The sequence below is a fragment of the Halichoerus grypus genome, chromosome 1 (assembly GCF_964656455.1).
Source record: "Halichoerus grypus chromosome 1, mHalGry1.hap1.1, whole genome shotgun sequence".
NCBI lineage: Eukaryota > Metazoa > Chordata > Mammalia > Carnivora > Phocidae > Halichoerus > Halichoerus grypus.
This window is the reverse complement of record NC_135712.1, coordinates 88,116,410-88,139,029: the sequence shown is the minus strand read 5'-3', so window position 1 is coordinate 88,139,029 and position 22,620 is coordinate 88,116,410. Positions and strand designations below refer to the sequence as shown.

The following is a 22,620-nucleotide window of genomic DNA, read 5'->3' as shown; positions in this document are numbered from 1 at the left end:
ATGCAGCCACTATGGGAAATAGAATGGCATTTCCTTAAAAAATTAAGAATAAAATTACCATATGATCTAGCAATTCTACTTCTGGGAATAAACCTAAAGGAATTAAAAACAGGCACTCAGAATGATATTTGTACATCAGGAGCATTATTCACAATAGGCAATTGGTAGAATAAGCCCAAGTGTTCATCAATGGATGAATGGATAAACAAAATGTGGTATATACAAAAAATGGAATGTCATTCAATTTTGAAAAAGGATGAAAATTCTGACACATGTTATTTTTTAAAGATTTTTATTTATTGATTTGAGAGCAAGAGACAGCATGAGCAGAGGGAAGGGCAGAGGGAGAGGGAGAAGCAGATTCCCACTCAGCCCGGAGCTCAAGGTCGGGGGTTCAATCCCAGGACCCAGAGATCACAACCTGAGCCAAAGTCAGACGCTTAACTGGCTGAGCTACCCAGGCGCCCCTCTGATACATGTTATAACATCAATGAGCCTTGGTGAGATTAGGCCAAATAAAATAAAGCAAATTACGAAAAGACAAATGATGTAAGACTGCACTTTTACAACGTACCTAGAGTACTCAAATTCGTAAAGACAGAAAATAAAATGATGGTTGCCAGAGGTTGGGAAGAAGGAGGAATGGGGAGTTGTTTAATAGGTACGAAGTTTCAGTTTTGCAAGGTGAAAAGAGTTCTGGAGATTTGTTGTACTCTCATGTGAAGGTATTTAACACTACTAAACTAGGTACTTAAAAATGGTTCATATGGTAAATTTTATGTGTATTTTACCACAATTATTTTTTTTTTAAAAAATCAGTAGTGTAGACTACAGTTGGTTTATTTAGCAAACAAGAGAACTTTTTCTGCCATGATTCAGAAATGATATGTCTCATTGGGGAGGGCATGTGCTATTGTGAGTGCTGTGAATTGTGTAAGGCTGATGAATCACAGACCTGTACCTCTGAAACAAATAATACATTATATGTTAAAAAAAAAAAAAAAAGAAGATAGTAGGAAGGGAAAAATGAAAGGGGTCGAAATCGGAGGGGGAGACGAACCATGAGAGACTATGGACTCTGAGAAACAAACTGAGGGTTCTAGAGGGGAGGGGGGTGGGGGGATGGGTTAGCCTGGTGATGGGTATTAAAGAGGGCACGTATTGAATGGAGCACTGAGTGTTATACACAAACAATGAATCGTAGAACACTACATCAAAAACTAATGATGTATGGTGATTAACATAACATAATAAAATAAAATTAAAAAAAAAAGAAATGATATGTCTCCATGTGTATCAACATGGAGTTTCCTGTGCTTTCAAATATCCAAGAGACTAATAAATCACAGTCTTGTGTTAGGAAAAGTTTTAAAAACATACAAGTAAAAGTATGTTGTTAACTATAAAATCATCTACAAATATAAGATGAAAATATTGTTGGTCTCAAGATAGATTCCAGAACCTCCAAATTTTGGGGTAGTTGTAATACATTTTTTTACAAGTAGTCCTATATTGGAATTTTATTATTATTTTTTCTTTGAGTATACTTAACATACAATGTTACATTAGTTCAGGTCTACAACATAGTGATTTGACAAATTTATACATTATGCTATCCTTACCACAAGTGTAACTACTATCTGTCACAAATGCAATGCTATTAGCATATCATTGACTATATTCCCTATGCTGTATTTTTTATTCCCATGACTTATTCATTCCATAACTGGAAGCCTGCATCTCCCACTCCCCTTAACTCACTTTGCCCATTCTCCAACCTCCTTCCCTCTGGCAATCATCAGTTTGTTCTCTGTATTTATAGATCTGATTTGCTTCTTGTTTGTTTGTTTATTCAGTTGTTGTTTTTTATAGACCCACATATGAGTGAAATAATATAGTATTTGTCTTTCTCAGTGTGACTTATTTCACTTAACATAATACCCTCTTGGTCCAACCATGTTGTTGCAAATGTCAAGATCTCATCCTTCGTATGACTGCATAATATTCACTATATATATATATATATATTTCATCTATTGATGCACACTTAGGTTGCTTCCATATCTTAGGTTCTTGTAAATAATTATGCAATAAATATAGCAGTGCATATATCTTTTAAAATTCGTATTTTCATTTTTTTGAGTAAATACTCAGCAGTGGAATGATTGGATCATATGGTATTTCTATTTTTAATTTGTTTGAGGAACATCCACAACACATTTTAAGGTTGCTTTATACAGTGTTCATTCTACATCCCTTAGTGTATACACTGTAAGATTAAATGATGCCAATATGAAGGTCCTGACAAAAAATTGGGAAACTTTAGTATGTCCTGAAAGTGTGGATTAACACAAGGATCAATTTATTAATTATTGCCTGAATACACACTTGGATGGATATATGAATGGAGCACTTTGCCCTCACCATTTCAAACAGTACATTGTCTAATTTCACCCTTTACCCAATTCTCCCCGGCCATGGCAAATGATCAAGGCCTGTCAGCTACTACATGTTAGGCTGTGTGGGAGAGAAGTTACAATTGAGGAGAGAAATTAGGCAAAGTTCTATATAAAGAATGGCTGATATGTGCTATTTTTAAAACAGGCTTATTGAGATGTAATTCAGATACAATAGGCTGCACATGTTTAAATGTATAATTTGATAAATATCATGGGTATATACATTAAAATTATTACCATAATAAACACATTAAAAATAATAATCACTTCCCAAAGTCCCTCATTTGCAATACTTCCCTTCCATCTCTCCCTGCTCCCACATATGCAGAAATGCTGACCTTCTTTCTGTCACTATAAATTAGTTTGCATTTTCTAGAATTTTATATGAATGAAATCATACAACATACTTTTTTGTGTGTTTGGCTACATTCCACTCAGCATAATTATTTTGAAATTCATTCATGTTGTATTAAAAGTTTATTTTTTTAAATTTCTTTTAGTATTTCATTATATGGATATACCTCAGTTTGTTTCTTCCCAGTTTTAGGCTTATACAAATAAAATTACGATATTCATATATGCACCTTTATATGGATACATGATATCTTTTCTTTGAGTATGTACCTAGGATTGGGATGACTGAGTTGTATAGTAAAGTGTGTATTTTTAAAGAAAAGACCAAACACATTTCCAAAGCGGTGCCTTATTTTACATTTCTGCTTACAGTGTGTGATAGTTTCATTTGCTCAATTTTCTCATCAACACTTGAAATGGTCAGACTTTAATTTTCAGCTATTCTAATAAGTTTGTAGTGGCATCTTGTGATGGTTTCAATCAGCATTCCTGTAAAAATTAAGATGCTCAACATCTTTCTTTGTACTTATTTGCAATAATATATCTTCTTTGGTGTAGTGTGTGTTCAAATATTTTGTCCATTTTTAGGTTTATTTTACTACTATTGAGATTTGAATGTTGTGTACTTATTTTGCCATAACCTAAAAAGGCAAGACTTCGATTGACACAAATTAAAACAAGTAAGAGCACCGCATTAGTGATATCATGATGGCTGGCTTCTTGGAGGAAGATGTATAAGGGGAATTACGGCTGCAGTCACTCTATGTTGCTAATAACTCCAACTAAAATTCAGAGCTCAGTCCAGTTTGTGATATTCCCAAGGACTGCATGAGCTGGAATATTTAGAATCATTCCTTAAACTGTGAGAAATAAACTACTCTTTCTCACAAACCAAGTCAGAAGTTGGGAAGCTCATATGGGTGGGGTTTTCTGGGGTTTGGTGAAATCACATTCCTCATCTGAGATGAAAGTGAATTAACAAAGTCACCAAAAAGAATGTAAATCTGAATGACAGGATGCTTAGAATATTCCAGAGAGCCATAGCACAGGCAGTCTTATCTGGCCCTTATTAGGCTCAGGTGATACTACATATGTTGGAAAATAAAATATACACAGACTAGACTTTTTGACAGAAATCAAAGAAAGCTTCTCAGCATAAACCTCTCAGGTTTCAGTCTAGAAATGTGACTGAGACAACTGCTCATTATAGTCCATCAAAAGAAAATGACTATGTGAAATTGATTGAAACTGACCCCACTATAGAAGGATATCAGATGATTCCATGAACAGAAATACCAATCACACTTATAAAATGTCAGAGCCCAGACAGCCCAGAAATTTTCCTCATAAGATGAAAGTTTTATATTCCAAATCATGCTGGGGGTGGGAGGCGGGATTCATGGGGAATACAGGGCATACAAGAGCAGATGTCTTCACCCACTATAGGGCCTAACACAAAGCCCTGCAGGGCTACCATCTCACTACTGTGTGCCTCAAACCTTATAATCTTCTCCTACCTAAAGCAAAGGCAGTTTAAACTGAAACAAATAGCCAGCAATCATAGGAAAAGATGCTTAGTTATTAGTGAGTAGGAAAGTGCTAATTTAACAACAAAAAATTTTAGTAAGAAAATACCAAGTTCAAGCAAATATTTGTAGAAAAAGAATTCTTGTGCATTGCTGGTAAGAGTATAGATTTTTTTTAAAGCATTTTGGAAAAGACCCTTGCATTATCTAATAAATATGGGAATTGCATACTTTAAAATATAGCACTTTCACTCCTAGGTATGTTCCCTACAGAATCTCTTATATATGTTCACCAAGAAACATGGATAAGAATGCTCATAATAGCTTTATTTGTAAATAAAAGATTTATAAGAAAAACAATATTTAGGATAATATTTATCTCCGTAAAGAGAGAATAGAGGATGTGATTGTGAAGAGTACACACTGGGTCTCAAAGCTATCGGTAATTTTCTTTTTCTTGAGTAGTATGTCAAATACATAGGAGAATATTTTATTTTATTTAACATATACACAACATATGTGTCTGTGTGTCAAACACACATACACAAAAATAAATTTAGGGGCGCCTGGGTGGCTCAGTCGTTAAGCATCTGCTTTCGGCTCAGGTCATGATCCCAGGGTCCTGGGATCGAGCCCCGCATCGGGCTCCCTGCTCCGCAGGAAGCCTGCTTCTCCCTCTCCCACTCCCCCTGCTTGTGTTCCCTCTCTTGCTGTGTCTCTCTCTGTCAAATAAATAAATAAAATCTTTAAAAAAATAAAAAATAAAAATTAATATATTTCAAAAGTTCTAAAAATGGAATGGTATATGTATATGTTACAAATTGAATGCTTATTTCAGAGGGCTCTTATCTGTTATAAAATTATAAACAGTCTTTATATGTAGCACTTGCTTAGGTAAACGCTTCTGAATTTTGATATAAATCATTTGACGAAACATTTATCTCACTTAAGAGACTGAACTGAAAACTCTACCTAGTTATTGATGGGCAGATATAGACCATAAAAGGAGAGAGGTTGCCACAAATTAGATCCATTCCTGCCATTTTCCCCAAGAGCTGCAGCCTCCAGTGCTTTATGTGAGTAACTGTGATTCATATTAGTAACTGCATGTCAATTAAGACTTTGAAATTATTTTTATATGCAGCAAAATAGAAGTTTTACTGATGAGAAGGAAAGTGAAAAATTACACAATTTCCAGTTGCCCATAATAACAAAAGAGGTGAAAGAAGTATGTCAAATAAAAGTTGAGCTTTGGGTCCACTTTGTAGAAAACTGAGTTATCAAAAGACATGATACTACTTACCTTCCCTCCAGGAAACTGAACACGACAGTGAAATGAATGGGAAAAAAATAATCTAAATTATATATACACACATCTAAGCAAAACAAAACAAAACTGAGGCCAGAAGGAAAGAGTGCGGAGACAAGTGTTAGACTAGTAGTGGTAGCAGAGAGAGGGTCCTACCTAAATGAAAAATGCCATGAGCAAGCTCAAGATTGAAGTGGCGAGATCCCAGAAGAGATGAAGAAAAGCAAGCATATCCTTAAAAGGTGCACATATTTGTAAAGCATCAAAACAAATCATCTCTGATAAACACTAAGAAGATAGCAAAAGCATATTAAAAATCTTCTCAACCCCCTGCAATAAACAAACATACAAACAAGCAAACACAGATGGAGCAACCAGCCTAGCAGAACAAAAAGCCGGAAATGAAGTTTTCAGTAAGACTAGGTGGATATGCATCTTTATAAATCCGGGTGTGTGAGGATATGAAGCAGTACAGCAGTACAACAGCTGAGTGAGAGCAAATGGAGAAAAGAGAAGGGGATCTCAGTAGTCCTAGGAACCAGGAGCCCAGCCAAGAGGTACTGCCCACTGCAAACCAGATCAACCCCTGTGGAGTGAAGGACTGGTCCAGCGGATCTGAGAACAACAGTCGGAACTGGTAAGTGAGTTCACAGGGTCTCTGGGAAGGACTGAGCATAAAATGTGACCTGGGACTTTGCAACTATTGAAATACTCAGTGAAAAGACTGGCTCACACTGAGATAAACCAACTGGGAGTAAGACACAAATTAAGAAATAGAGCAAACTGGGGATGAAAGGAAGGAAAGGTTCTGATGTTATTTGCGGAAAGAATGAGAGAAGACATGTGACAAATTCTGGAGAAATGACTGAGACTAATTTTTCAATACTCAGTTGTAACCCTATGGAAGCAGACTCTGAGTGGGGCGGTTACCATATCTGGCTACTTCTTGAGTGTCTTTGGGGTCAATACCTGTGGAAAGTGGGGAAGGAGAGGGAAGAATGCAGGATCGGGCACAGATAGTGGTCACACCACAATGAAAGCACAACCATAGCCTTGGTTTGTTTTTGGTTTTTTTGGTTTTTTTACATTATTTTATTTTATTTTATTATGTTATGTTAATCACCATACATTACATCATTAGTTTTTGATGTAGTGTTCCATGATTCATTGTTTGCGTATAACACCCAGTGCTCCATTCAGTACGTGCCCTCCTTAATACCCACCACCAGGCTTGGTTTTGGCCACACAGGGAGCTCTGGAGTCAGAACAGCCTTTTGGAACGACTCTAAACTAATCTATAAGGAGGTGGAAAGCTGAAGACTTCTTCATAGTAGCACCACCAGCAGCTGTAACAACATTTCAGGGGTGGGCATCGGGGAAGCCCATCATAACCCCAAAGGCAGCCCTAGAGCTATAAAACTAGAAATATTTTTCTGACTCAAACCTCTAAATGTATAAGAAAACTCACCACACTTAGACAGGAAGAACAGAATCAGATTGAATTCAAACCCATACTAATATACTGTAGGAATAAAAGAGAATAATGAGAATAACACATCTACAAAAATTGAGACACACCAGAAAAGGGTGCCATAATGCAGAGAAAACCTGTAAATTAATATTTTTATAAGAATACACAGAAATTATGGAAAAAAATAGAAACTATGGTAGAATAAAATCAATCAAAACTGGAAAAAAATGAGATGAGGAGAGAATGAAAGGGAGCTAAAAGATCTCAGGAAATAACTGGAAAAAAATTAATAATTAGAAAAAAGACTAAATTGGAAGGAACCAAAAATGAACAGACATGATAGGGCATACTATTGTTGAAATAGATATAGCCAAAGAAAAAATAAAAGAAATTAGACAATAAAAGAAGATAGAAAGATTCTTAAATACTAATGATAGAACTGGAAAATCACTATTTTATAATATTTAATGAAATAGAGAAACTAGACCAGTTATCAAAATGTGCTCTGATAATCCCTGGTAGTCCTAAAACCTTTTCAGTGGATCTATAACTTCCTCTGTTTTCAACTGCATGTCTGTTTGAGAACAGATTCTCTTCATATACTTCAACCAAAACAACATATTGTAACATATTGAATGCAGAAACAGACATGAGAATTTAATTATATTCAAAGAGACATTGAAGAGTTTTACAAAAATATAAAATGATGCTACATTTCTCACTTCTTTTGTTTTGGAAAATATAGTTATTTTTTATGGAAATATGTTTTTATGTTATTATATATATAACTAACAACACTGAACAAATAAATTTATATGGGAACATGGAACATGACACATTTAGGACACACTTTCCTGTCAAACAAGAAATATTCACAAAATTTATGATATTCTCATTCATAAAAAAACTCTAAAATTTTTCAAAGAATTGGCAAAATAAATAATGTTTTCTGACCACAATACAATTTAACTGGACAACCATAATTAATGACAACTAGAAAAATTCTGGTATTTTCCAAATAAGAAATAAAGTTAACCTTAAATCAAAGAAATAACAATAGAGATCAGAAAAATATTTCAAATTGAAAGGTAATGGAAGTATTTTGTATAATAACTTGAAAACACAGTTGAAACAGTAGTAAAGGGAAGTTTATAGACTTAAAAGCATGTACTATGAAATAAGGAAGACTGGAAATGTGAAGACTTAAATAACTAACCCAAGAAGTTGGAAATAGAACAACAAAATAAACAGCAAAGTAAGAGGAGAGATATAATATAAATAAAAGTTGATAATACTAAATTGAAAAAGTGTAACAGAGATGAACAATATACTGAAATATTAATTCTTTGAAAAAAATAACAACAAATAATAAATATGAAGCAAATACTTTTTAAGAAGGGGGAGGCGTGGTTTAAGGCATGAATATATGAGATGAGGAAGTATGTTGTCACTAAGAACTAAGTATTAGATAATAAATTATTACAAAAAATTGTAATTTTTTAAAATTTAGATGAAATATACTTTTTAGAAAAACATGATATTAAAAATGTAAACAGGAAAGGTGTGTCTGGGTTGCTCAGTCATTTAAGCTTCTGACACTTGGTTTCCACTCAAGTCATGACCTGAGAGTTGTGGGATCGAGCTCTGCATAGAGCTCTGTGTTCTGTGTCGAGGCTGCTTGAGATTCTCTGCCTCTCCCTCTCCCTCTGCCCTGCCCACAGCATGCATATGCACATGCTGTCTTTCTCGCACTCTTAAATAAATAAATAAATAAATAAATAAATAAATAAATAAATAAATAAATAAAATCTTTAAAAATGTATACAGGAACGAACTAGTAAAAATGGTAATTTGGCTATTAAAAAACTAAATTCATAATTTAAAATCTTCCTATAAAAAACATTCCAGGTCTACATGGCCTCACTGGCAAATTCTACCAAAGAAATAGGGAAATAATGTCAATTTTACACAAAATTTTAGCACACTAGAAAGTGATAGTACATTTTCAAACTCAATGTGGCTAATACAACCTTGATATCAACACTTGACAAGGGCAGTACAAGAAAGAAAACCTATAACCCAATCTCATTAATGAAAATAGATGTAAAACTTCTAAACAAAATACTAGGAAACAAAATCCAGCATAGCATAGCAAACTTAACATCCCAGATCATGATGAGTTTATTTCATGCAAGATTAGGTTAACATTAGAATATCAATTATTTTAGTTTGCTACCTTAATAGAAGAAAGGAGACAAATCATATGATCAATATGATGATGAGAAATAGTGTTTGATATTAGCAATCTAGGAAAAGATAGGAACTTCCTTAATCTGATTAAGGATATCTACCAAAAATTTATAGCAAATATCATACTAAATGGTAAAATACTGAAAATATACTCTTTGATGGGCACGAGACAATGATACTTGCTGCTTACATTTCTATTCAACAGTTTGCTGGATGTCTTAGTTAGTTCACAAAGTCTGGACAAATAAATAATACATTTGAGGACTGGAAAGAAAGAAACAAAATCCTGACTTTTCATAGATGAGATGATTATGTATGTAGAAAATGCAAAGGAATCTACCCCTAGGTTATTATAATGAATGAATTAGCAAGTTTGCCTGATACAAGGATAATGTATATAATCAATACATAATATCAATTAAAATAAAATATTTTTAAAATGATACTATTTATAATAGCATTAAATATTAAATATCTTGGAATGAATCCAACAAAAGGAACCCATGACTTCTCAACAGAAAGTCAGAAATTTTTATGGAAAGAAAATAAAGAAGATCTAAATATATCAGGTTTATGGTTTTGAAGATTCAATATTTTAAAGATATCAGTTCCTTTTAAGTTGATCTAAAGAGTGTGCAATTCAAATCTAAAAACCCTGGAGAGTTTGTGTGTGTGTGTTTTCATGTATTTGTAGCTTATCAAGCTGATTTTAATATTTTTATGGTGACGCAAACAACCAAGAACAGGCAAGACACCCCTGAAGAAGAACAAAATTGAAAGATTTGTTCTATCAAATAACAGGATCATAGTAAAGTTAGAGTAATTAACACAGTATCATGCTGGTGTAAAAATGTACAAATATCTTTATCAAAGTTCCCAGAAACAGACTGACTCCTGGGTACTTGAATCATCAAGGTCATTACAGAGCTGTGCTCTCTCAAGTAATAATGTAAGTAGCAATAATAACAGTTTTAAATGATATTAAATAATATACATGCAGTATCTACTTCAATCCTTACAAAATCTCTGCTAAAATTGTTTCCATTTTATTGTGGGGGAAACATGAACAGGCTAATTATTTTGTTCAAAAACAGAATGGAAATGGTGGAGTCAAAGTATACTCTAGATATTCAAACCTTGAATCTCACATTTATTTAGTGATTCCTATGCCAAGGCATTGGGCTAGGTATCTTTACGTATATTATATTATTTACTCATAATAACTCCGCATAGAAATTTTTAAAGTATAAAACATTTTGAGCTACTATGGTGAAGCAGAGGAATTTTTTGTCTTTATGAGTAGAAAAAAAAATGACTGTTATACCATTGGTGACATTATTGAGAAACAATTTTCCAGAACAAATAGTGATACACTAAATTAATTATTTAATTAAATTCTATACAGAAAACATAAATCATTTATTTTTTATTTTTATTACTTAACCTAGTAATTTCACAGTAATGATTGGCTCTATAAATCAATTTTGATTCATATTAATTTTATCCACCACAACTTCTGTTGTTGTGAGTTTATTCTGGCTATTATTTCTCTCTAGCCTATTTTTTCTCAGTTAAAATTTTGCTGATCTACTCTTTTTTAAGACAACTGAATTTTTCAATAAACTTTCATTATAGTCTGCATTTTAAGTTCCTGTGTTGTTTTGGGGTTATTTGTTCCATGAAATCTAATTTTATTCAGATCAACTTTTTCAGGTTTCTGTTATGCCAATAAGATGTATTTCTTCATTTAGCTTTTATCCGTAGTAAATTATACCCTGGACTCAGCCAAAATGTTGAGTTAAAACAGTTGGATCAAAACTTCTTTCTCTATGACTATTTCTATTTCACTGATTTTTAGATAGTGAAATTGAAGCTCACACAAATGAAATATTTCCATGGCATATATTTGAATATAGGTCTGTCTAAAAACCAGGTTTATGTTTTTTTCTCCTGTATGCTAATGTTTCTGACACTAATTATCACAAATTTAATCCCGAAATTGTAGATAACTTTGCCTTGCCTTCCTCACAGCTTATTATTTTAATAAGATGAGGTCATGTATGTAAATTTTGTGTAATCCATAAATAGTGTGAAAATATAGATATTATCAATACTTACAGTTATTAACATTTATTCTATTTTAATTTGTTAGATGAAAACTGTCTTTTTGCAGGTCAATCAATTTCCTTGGCCTGCTCCTAGACAGCTGAAGATGCTTCCCATTTTATATTTTCATCTCACTTTTTTAGTATTCATCCTTGATATATGTTATGAACGAGTTGTTTTAGGCTTATTTCAGACGCTATGCTATGTTTCAAATTGTAGCTGGTAACTCAGGAATCCTCCCATACTCTCGAACAATGAAAAGACTTTTCTCATCTGGAAAGTCCTTATTCCAAGTGTACATTTAGCTATGCGTGAATTATGGATATACAGGGACAGCATGACCGTGAGTAGGGAAAACTCAGTCTTCCTGTGACCCTCCTTTGCTCTCATCCTGCTACAGCACATCACAGTAGATGGGTGGGGCTTTTCCCACACCAAGCAATTCTTGGTGACATCAGGTGGGTATCCTCTAGGTTAACTCAATTCTGATACTACTTACCTGGAGATATGCCAAGTCTCACTGGTTAAGGGCTCAGTCTTTCGAGACTACCCTTCACTTCAGATACCAATCACAAGTATTAGGTCCCCAGGTCACCCAAAATTTCTGTCAGACTTAGCTCCAAATTATTTGCTAGAATAGCTCATAGAACTCAGGGAAACACTTACTTACATTAATCAGTTTACTACATAATAATGGATATGATAAGGGATATAGATGAACAGCCAGATAAAGAGATATGTAAGGGGAACTTGGGAGGGTCTCAAGCACAGGAGCTTCTGTCCCTGTGCAGTTGGGGGACGTCACCCTCATGTACATCAATATGTTCAGCAACCTGAAGCTCTCCAAACCCCCTGCTCTTGGGATTTGTATGGAGACTTCATCACATAAGCATGAAGCCCCTGTCCTCTGTCTAGAGAATGAGGAGTGGGACTCAAAATTCCCACTTCTAGTCATGGCTTGGTTTTCCTTGTGACCAGCCTCTATGCAGGAGCCATCCAGAAGCCCACCCAGAGTCACATCATTAGAACAAAAATCACTGCTATCACTCAGGAAATTCCAAGGGATTCAGGAACCAGGGTCAAAGACCAAATATTAGAACAAAGTATGCTCCTAGTGCTCTTATGACTTAGAAAATCACAAGAGTTTAAGAAGTTCCATGCCAGGAAAGGGAGACAGATCTATACATACATTTTTCTATTATCTCATACACTGCTAAATAATTTTTATAATCTTTATCCTCTTTTTCCTCTAAAAAGCATTTGATGTGGTTTAGAAAAGAAAGCCAGAGTTTAGTCAAAACCATGTAAGGAAGAGTAGACTTTCATTTCTGAACACGGTTAATGGCCTTTGAGTATTTGAAATGTAGCTAACAGGATTGAGGCACTAAATCTTTAATTTTATTTAATTTTAATTAAATTTGATTTAAGTTATGAAATTTGATTAAGTTATGATAATTTTAAATGATTTGGAATCATGTAGGTGTATGAATCCACATTTTCAGCTGTATTTTATGAAACCTAAATATGAACTATTTTCAATGAAAATTTCATGTCCAAATTGAATTATTCTGTAAGTATGAAATACAGAATTTCAAATTTCAAATTTCTGGATTTGAAAAATTTAGAATGAGAAAGGATATAAAAATCTCATTAATAACTTTATATGGATTACTTATTGAAATAATATTTTTGATATGTTTAGTTAACTAAATATATAATTATTATTAATTTCACATTTATCTCTTTATGTTTCTTGCTGTGTCAAATATCATTTCAATGTACTGTTTTTATTTTTTATGATTTTTTATTTTTTTATTTTTATATTTTTAAGTAGGCTCCACACCCAATGCACAGCTCAGCGTGGGGCTTGAACTCACAACCCTGAGATCAAGACCTGAACTGAGATAAAAAATCAGATGTTTAATTGACTGAGCCACCCAGACACCCCTCAATGCATTGTTTTCAGACATTACTGCTCTAAGCATGCTAACAAGAAAGCAGAGGTTGTCAAGCAGTATAAAAAGCAAAAATCAACTACATGCTCTCTACAAGAAACCCACTTTAAATATAAAGATTCAAAGAATCTAGAATGTCTTAAGTGATATTGAAAAAGAACATTGTTTTGGAAACTTAAAGTACCTGAATTCAACACTTACTAGTTTTGAAATTAAGGACAGTGTGGTAGTGACAAAGGATAGACAGAAAAATCAGTGGAAGAGATTGAGAGCCTAGCAATAGACATATGCATTTATGGTTAGATTGTTGAAAAAAGTTCTAAAGCAACACAAAAGAAAAGAAAATCTTAAAAAAAAAAAAATGCTGGAATAATTGGATGTTCATATGGGAAAAAATAAAGCTTGATCTCATGCATTACACAAAAATTAATTTCACATGGATAATTGATACAAACATAAAAATTAAAACCATGGAACCTCTAGAAAAAGAACAGGAGAATATATTCATAAATTGGGGGTAAGCAAATATTTCTTAGGACACAAAGCAATAACCATAAAATAAATAAAAATAAATTAGATTTAAAATTTAAAACTTCTGCCCATCTCAATGTATCATTATGAAAACTAATGAGAAAGTTAAAGACAACTATAAAATTTCACATAAGGGTACTCTGAGGAATGATGGAAAGCTTCCATAATTATATACATTTGTGAAAACTCATCAAAATGTACAATAAATGTTCTCCTGTATGTGAAGCAATCAGGTCTCCTCTACATTACTGTTGGGAATCTAAAATGATACACACATTTGGCAAATATTTGGCAGTTTCTTATAAAACTAAACATAATTTTACCTTATAACTGAGTCATTCCACTCATAGGTATTTTCCCAAATAAATTAAATCATTTGAAAAACGTTACATGTACAAAAATGTTCATAGATTTATTCATAGTGGTCTAAATAGGGAAAGTATCTTGTTGTCCTATGTACCCATCAGTAGGAAAATGGATTAAAATTTGTATATCCATACACATTCATTCATGGAACACTACACAACAATAAAAGGGAACAAACTTCATGCAACAGATGCATCTCAGCAATATTGTGCTGAGCAAAAGAAATCAAATACCAAAGAACATATAGTGTATGATTTCATTTATATCAAGTTCCAGACTAGAAAAAAACTAATATATGCTGGAAAAAAAAAAAAAAAAAACGGACCTTGGTTGCTTCTGCCACCATCAAGTTTTCTATTTAGGTATAAAAGAGGCAAAAAGAAAAGTAGGATGCTTTGTCTTAATATCTGAAGAAGAAAAAAAAAATATTAGATAGTTGAGAAAGACAAACTATTTCCTAGTATGAAAGTCTTAGGAGAAAAAGTCTTTGAGAGATAATGAACAATGAAACTGATATTTTTGATAATACATATTTCAAGTGCTAAGTTGATTTTTATGTGGCCATTTTATCTTCTAAACATGTCAAGTACATAGTCTAAAATTATAGTTAACATGTAAAGACCTTCATATTATCACTTCACCTTCTTTTCTAGAATTATTTCCTCTGATATAAGCACCAAGTGACTCTGTAAACTGAATTCCTTAAACCTAGCAGGCTTGCTTAGATTTGTTGAAATCTTTATTTTTTATACCTTCACTGACTTCCGCCTATAATGTTTGTTTTACCCTTTCCCTGATGCATTACTTCTCCTCTATCCTCTCTATCTCACACAGACTCATAGTTACTATATTCACTGTAGTCCTGAATCATATTATTAATATCTCTGTTGGGGTCGTATAAATATACAAATATATAACACGTTTGTCCTACATTCCTTGAAAACTGAAACTACATTACTACATTCTTTTCTTTCTTTATCCTTAGTGCCCCGCAGAGTGTCAACACAGATAATTGTTAAACAAATGATTCTGTGAATATATTTTTGAAGGTCTTTTGACATAGATACTTTTATATTAATGGCAGGATCAAAATTAAATTTTTAAATTTTGATACACCATACCTTGTCATTACACAAGGAATAAATTTACATAGTGAAATTTTTATTATCTCTAGATAGTCTACTCTTTACAGTCAGGCTTCACACACGTGACAAATTGAGAAAGCTCAATGTTTTAAAGAGATTATAGATATTTTAAAGGAAGTAAATGCTTTATTTTTAGCATATTTCCTTTTGAAAATAAATAATGTTGATCTAAATTTTCTAGATAATAACCTGTTTTTTAGTCTTCTATTTGTATTTTTTAACATAACAAAAATATGTAAGCAAAAGACTTAAGCTTACTACATAGAATTATTTAATAATACCACCTCAAATAATTTAGTTTATTGATGAGGCAATTGATTGCTCAGATTAATCAGTTCAAGATTGCTGAGTTACAAACCAGCTTCTTCCTTTAATGGCTTAAAAACCTAGAAATTCAGAGCTGAACAGATTTCATGTTTCATCTAGGAAAAGCTCTTCATTTCAAAGATCACGAATAGGAGACACAGAAAAACTGACAACTCATATTCTGTGGTTCCTAAGAGGAGGGGCCATCTCTGAAATTGGCTCATTTGCAACTCAAGTCAATTCCATTCTTTAACAAGAGAAAAAAGCCTCAGTATGGAAATCCTTTCTATTCCATTCAAAATATTGGTGAAAAAGTATGATGTGTTTCCCTAAGGCTAAGTAAGTTTGTCAATCCCGAAGGCATATTAGTCACTGGTGGGGCTTAACAAAGTATTAGTGCTTGAACCCCAGTCCCCAGAGATTCTTTATTAATTGGCCTCTGATGGCACCACCCATATATTAACACTACAATGTGTAGTTAGGACTGAGAGATAAGGCAATATGCAATTTTCTTTTTCCAAGACATCAATATTTTCTTAACCCATTATTAATTTATGTTTTTGAATATCCATTTTTAGTTGGCACTTAGACACTATTATGAACTGTTAATAAAAAGAATATATTTTAATATTTCATAATTCATATATTAAAAATTATCACAATGTTTTTAGTTAATCCATTATGGCAGTCTGGGATGGAGTAGCTAATAACTACTTAAAAAATTTACTATGTATTACATCATTATTTTCTGTTGGTATTCCTGGTACCATGTATTCCTAGAAGCATGAAACAGACCTCAACTATATTATACTACATATTGTTATAACAGGGTTTTGGTATGGTGAGTTACAGCTAAAATCTATATTAATATATGTTACATTTAACTCAGCAGGCTATGACAACATATTTTTCAAATATTAAGTTGAAATACAGTTCAAATTTTAAAAGCATCAATATCTAAACTAAATATCTTATTTTTAAAATGCTGTTAAATAAAACCAGAATTTTTATTTTTATGTAATTGTTATGCTCTCTTTTATTAAGCTTACAACAAAATTAGAATGTGACATGAGTATTTCTCTCTCTAATAGTGATTTGAAATATCATCTTATATTTAAATTCCAGTCGTAAATTCTTTATCTTATCAGCCTATGTTGGTCTGAAATTATGAACTATAATTGAATGATTCAATAACAACACTAAAAAGATTAATTCAAGTTTTAAAACTTGAATTTTTTAACACATATATACTTTCATAACAGAACATATAATCAAATTGAGACTAGTAATAACATCTCTACCTTACAAATATGGAAATATCTCTAAGTTAAACACAGGACTCCTTCTACATTCCAACTTTAAGAAGAGATGCTTTGTCAGTGGAAAGACTGACAAAGGAAAAGGGATCCTTATGGCCACAGAGATGCCCACCATCAAAGAAAATGAGCTTTCAGTAGGATGAGGAAAAGAAACAACTCTGGGGATATGTTATCTTGGAAATACTGTGATGATGATCAGTTCCTTCTGGTGTGACATTTAAAGATGAGTTCATAGAAGTTTTTGAAGGGTTCACTGTCCTTTTGTATTGGCCTAGTTGCAACTATGGGAATGGTGGCAATGTTTGTGACAGTGGCCTCATACAAAAGCACATGCAGGCCTTGAGACAGGAAAAAAACAAAATAAAACAAAACAAACAAGCAAACAAAAAAACTTCACCTGATTAGCCATTACTTTAACTTCAAAATATTGTTCTTCCCAAAATGTTCTGCTTGGAAATGGCTTTGTGACTTTCCTCATTGTTTTCAGACAAAAGGAAGTAGTATGTAAAGATAAATGCTAAAAATCAGCCAACCTTTCCTCCTCAAAAGAGATTTAATTCAATGTAGGTTGACTGATTATAACAAATGTCCTCCTCTGGTGTGAGATGTTGATAGTGGGGAAGATAATGTGAGAGGGTAGGAAGTATATGGACACTCTCTACACTTTCCATTCAATTTTGCTGTAAACCTAACAGTTTATTTCCAAAGAGAAGAAGAAACAAGACAGAGCCATATTTATACCACTGTTCTGTTCAGGAAGTAATGAGGAGAGACTGTAGGTTGAGTAGCCCTTTACCTGAAAATCTCAGTTAGTTGGTAAGAAACAAAACTTAAATAGTGATTCTCAGTTTTCACGGTGCTTCAGAATCACCTGTGAAAATTTTGAAAAATACATATGCTACGATCCTAAAGCAATGATTCATATGCAGTTGTCCAGGGATAGGAGAAGACACTGGTATTTTTTAAAGCTCCCTAAGTTACTCTCTACAAAGTCATTCTGTAATAATTTTAGCCATTAGAGCTAAAAGAACTTACACTCAATTTTGTATCATAAGGAATATTCCTGATGGCTTATAAGTTATTCTGGTCTTTTCTCTACACCAAAATCCAAAAAATGCTCATGAATGGCTCATCTAATGAAAAGATGAATAATCCCAAAGAAGTTTTTATTGAATTGATTTACAGACAGTATAAAAGAGAAAAACAAATGTTAGAAGATGAACATTCAAAAGTGAATTATTGACAAAAATGATGAAATTTCTGAGCTTCTATATGATGTGATGTTTGAAAAATTCAATGATGATACTACACAGGAGCTTACTGTAGTTATAGCAAGATTATAGGAACAAAGAAATGATAACCACCACCCTTACCTGCAAAATTATGCCACTCAAATACTTTTTTTGAATCCCAAACTTCCTTTATATCAAATACCTTTCAAATTTCAAGATAATTTCTATAAGATTTAGGGGTCCTGCTGACCTTTTTACTACATATCTAATAAGCTAATGGTCAATGTTGTGATTTAAATTTGGGAGAGCCATTCTCATATTTGCTATTCAACAAAAGTGTTTTGAACATTTTGAGCTTTCTTAAGTGAGAACAATTCCAAACTAATGATCCTTTCTTCTTCAAATTGAAAACAACTTTAAATGATATTGCAATGTTCACACAACACTGTAACTGCAAAAACACTTACCAACTCAAATCACATACAAAAATTCATTTTTAACTGAAGCCAATTTGAATATTTTGAGGAGATTCTACATCTATCAAGCCAATAATAAATAACCTATTTGAAGAAGTGTTCAATTTCCAGTCACTAGTAGGGCATTGGTGTTGACATTTCTGAGGGAAAATGAGTATCTGAAAGACTATTAATCAAAAAATAGACAAACCTGGATAGGAGAGGCAGAGATAATTAAACATCCTCTCACCTTGACCCACTAACACTCCTCAAACCAATACCAGATGGATCCTTTCTAGAAGCAATAACGAAAATATTCAATTTTCAATGGCTATTTCACATCTCAAGGCAAAATCTTCAGATCACAGATATTGTCTGGACCGTCTCAGTTCTTGTGTTTTTATATGTGCATGTCTATTCCTTCTTCTTTATCCATTTTCTTAGCTAACATATAAATGTAAATTAATTAAAAACTGATGTATAAATATGACAATTTGGAAAATAAAATAAATATCCATAGTCATTATATAAGACACTAATAAACTTCCCATTCTTGATTTAATCTTAATTATGATAGTTATTTGAATCTGTTTAACAGTCCTATAAAGATATTTCTTGTTTATTGAAGGAATCCCTTTCCTTTGTGTTCAATATACAGGGATTGATAAAATGAATTGTTTTACCTTGCTTGAAATTATACTTTTTTTTCAGTAAAGCCTGACAATGATAGATTTCTTCTTTGTGAAGACATGGTATAAAAGAATGACATTTTGAGAGACACCATGATAAATAAACCCTAGAGCTGATGGCATGGTAGCAATAAACTACCTTACTTCAATAAACACTAAGATACTCTTTCCTTCTTGCTTTATTATGTTTTTATTTTAAATTTTATTTTATTTTAAATTACCCTTATTTAAACATATGTATGATTCACCAACTATTATAAAATAGTGATAATTTTATTATTTGATGGTAGACACAAAATCCTATTAAGATTCATTTTTACAAAGGCCATATATTTTGATGATTACTTCAATTAATGACATCTGACATTTTTATCACACCTTACACTATTTAGATGGTTCTGTGTACCAATTCCATTTTCTCTTAAGATGTCCCATGCCCCGGGGCGCCTGGGTGGCTCAGTCGTTAAGCGTCTGCCTTCGGCTCAGGTCGTGATCCCGGGGTCCTGGGATCGAGACCCGCATCGGGCTCCCTGCTCTGCAGGAAGCCTGCTTCTCCCTCTCCCACTCCTCCTGCTTGTGTTCCCTCTCTCGCTGTCTCTCTCCACCAAATAAATAAATAAAATCTTAAAAAAAAAAAAAGATGTCCCATGCCCCATCCCCACTTCCTGGAGTTTTCTCATTTCTATTCCCAGTGCTATCATTTTGGTTTAGTCCAAGAAGTATGTCATCCCTTTACTTGACAGACAGGGGGGAAAAAAACAGGAAAAAAATACTCTTTCCCTGGAGAATTAGATTAACTGTAACAGGCTCAAAAATTGCAAAGAATTTTACTTTAAAAAATAAGGAAACATTTTAGGATCCCATCAAAAAACATAAAATTCATTTCCAGGTGCCTAATTCCACATTTTTCCATGCCCTTCTCCCCCGTGACTTTACTAATAGAAGCTGCAGGAGCAAAATTCAGTAATTTTATTAGATTAAATAGGTGGTTGTTATCTATTGTGCTTGCTAGTTTTGGCAAATTCTTCTTCTTTCTCTAGGCATAGATTTGTCCAACTAATGCAATGCTTAAATCTTAACCTAAAAAAAAAAGTGAGTGGTGGAAGTGAACTAAGATGGTAGAGTAGTAGGAGGACCCTAGGCTCGCCTCATCCCTTAAACACAGTTAGATAAATATCAAATCATTCTGAACACCCAAGAAATGATCTTAGGACTGACAAAACAAATTGCACAACTAGAAGGAGAGAAAAAGTCACACTGTGCAAAGTAGGAGATGCGGAGATGTGATTTGGGGGAGAAAAGGATCATAGGTGCTGTGGAGGGGAGGAAACCCTGATTACAGAGAGAGGTAAGAGACAGAGAGGGAGTAGCACAAAAGGGATCACACAAGGAAAACACTTCCCCAAAGCCATTGACTGGGAAAATGAGAGGGACTGATTATTGTGAGTTTTGCAATCAGCAGAGTTCAAAGACTGGAGTCATGGCTGGTGTGGACCCCTGAGGGTGCTACAGTGTTCCTGTGGAGAAAGAGGGCAGATAGCCCAGTAGTGGATGGCTAGGTTTGAAGATCCCCTAGGATGCACTGGGAGAAATGGTTCCCTCTTCTTGGAGCACATCCAGGAGAGGTGGCATTGCCTCTAAGGGGACAAAAGAGCTAGTGGGTATCATTGTGCTCCTCTGCTCCTCAGCATAGGTACAGAGACACCTGCTGAGGGTGGCTAACCTGGACACAGGCTTTTTGCTGTGCTGTACTCCAAATGCCAAACTCCTGTGCATTGGTGTGACTGCCCTTCTGGGACAAACCTGCACCAGTCCCAGAGCAGGGAGACCCTCCCCCAGAAGACCAGCATGGGTCCTCACCACACCAGGTCCCTAAAGTATGGAGTATTAAAACTCAGCCAGCCTGCCTGGGATAGAACACAGGTGCACTGCACAGCCAGGCAAACAGATGGCAACAGACACACACAGAGTGAAGGCAGGGATCTGAGTGATGCCTGGGACACACAAGTGGAGATTGCTTGCTCTTCTGTGAGGGCTTCCCAGATAGTGGCAGGCATGAACTCCCATCTCCGTGGAAGACAGAGGGCGCTGGTGCCATTTCTCTCCTCCCTTCAGCATAAATTAATTTCAGTAAACAGCACAGAGCCAGCAGTGGCAGCCTAACCCACTTACACCAAGCCCTGCCCCCCTGAGTTCTTTGGGTGCTGCTTTACTAAGGAAGTGTGACTGAGAACCAGAGCAGTGGGCCATCCCCAAGAAGACCAGCACAGAGCCCCCTACACAGACCATGTCTACTGACCATAGAGTGCTATAAAGCTTTTGCTCTAGTGGAAATAGTATCAGTTCTCTTTTAACAAATAGACCAGAGCACACCTAGTTAAAACTCACCACACTCTGGACATGGTCCAAACAGTCCGCACTGCAAGCAAGGAGAAACTCTGCCGAGGATGGACCTGAGGAAAAGAGCAGCCAAAACACAGTCAAAGAGTGCACAAAGCATTCACCAGACACACTTCCTGAAGTGCCAGGCCCTGGACAGTATATGACCTCTTTTTCTTCTTCTTTTTTTTTTTAAGATTTTATTTATTTGAGAAAGAGAGAGAGAATGGGGAGTGGGAGGGGCAGAAGGAGAAGCAGACTCCCTGCTGAGCAGGGAACCCGACGCAGAGCTCAAAGCCAGGACCCTGGGATCATAACCTGAGCTGAAGGCAGACACTTAACTAACTGAGCCACCCAAGCACCCCAGTATACGGCCTCTTCTTAATAAAGCCATTACTCTCAGGAGAGGAAACATAACTGGCTTACCTAACACACAGAAAATAGAGACCTAAACAAAATGCCAAGATGCAGGAATTCACCCCAAAAGAAAGAACAAGAAAAGGTCACAGCCAGAGATCTAATGGAAACAGATATAAGTAATATGCCTGAACCAGAATTTAAAAGAACAGTCATAAGAATACTAGCTGGGCTTGAGAAAAACATAGAAGACACCAGGGAGTCCCTTTACTCAGAGATAAAAGACCTAAAAACTAGTCAAGCAGAAATAAGAAATGTTATAACTGAGATGCAAAACCAACTGGATGTAATGACCACAAGCATGGAAGAATTAGAGGAATAAAGTGATATAGAGGATAAAGTTATGGAAAA

General features: G+C 34.3%; 1 long non-coding RNA gene across 6 annotated transcripts in view; it reads right to left on the bottom strand.

The window, feature by feature from the left end:
- The window catches only part of LOC118538154 (uncharacterized), a 503,038-nt gene that overhangs the window by 339,731 nt on the left and 140,687 nt on the right, over window positions 1-22,620 (bottom strand). For 5 of the 6 annotated variants that reach the window (XR_013446430.1, XR_013446428.1, XR_013446429.1 and 2 more), the window contains exon 3: window positions 21,862-21,926. The exons of the other annotated variant lie outside the window; for it this stretch is intronic. This is a non-coding gene — a long non-coding RNA (uncharacterized LOC118538154). The remainder of the gene's footprint in view (window positions 1-21,861; window positions 21,927-22,620) is intronic. 6 annotated transcript variants of the gene reach the window in all.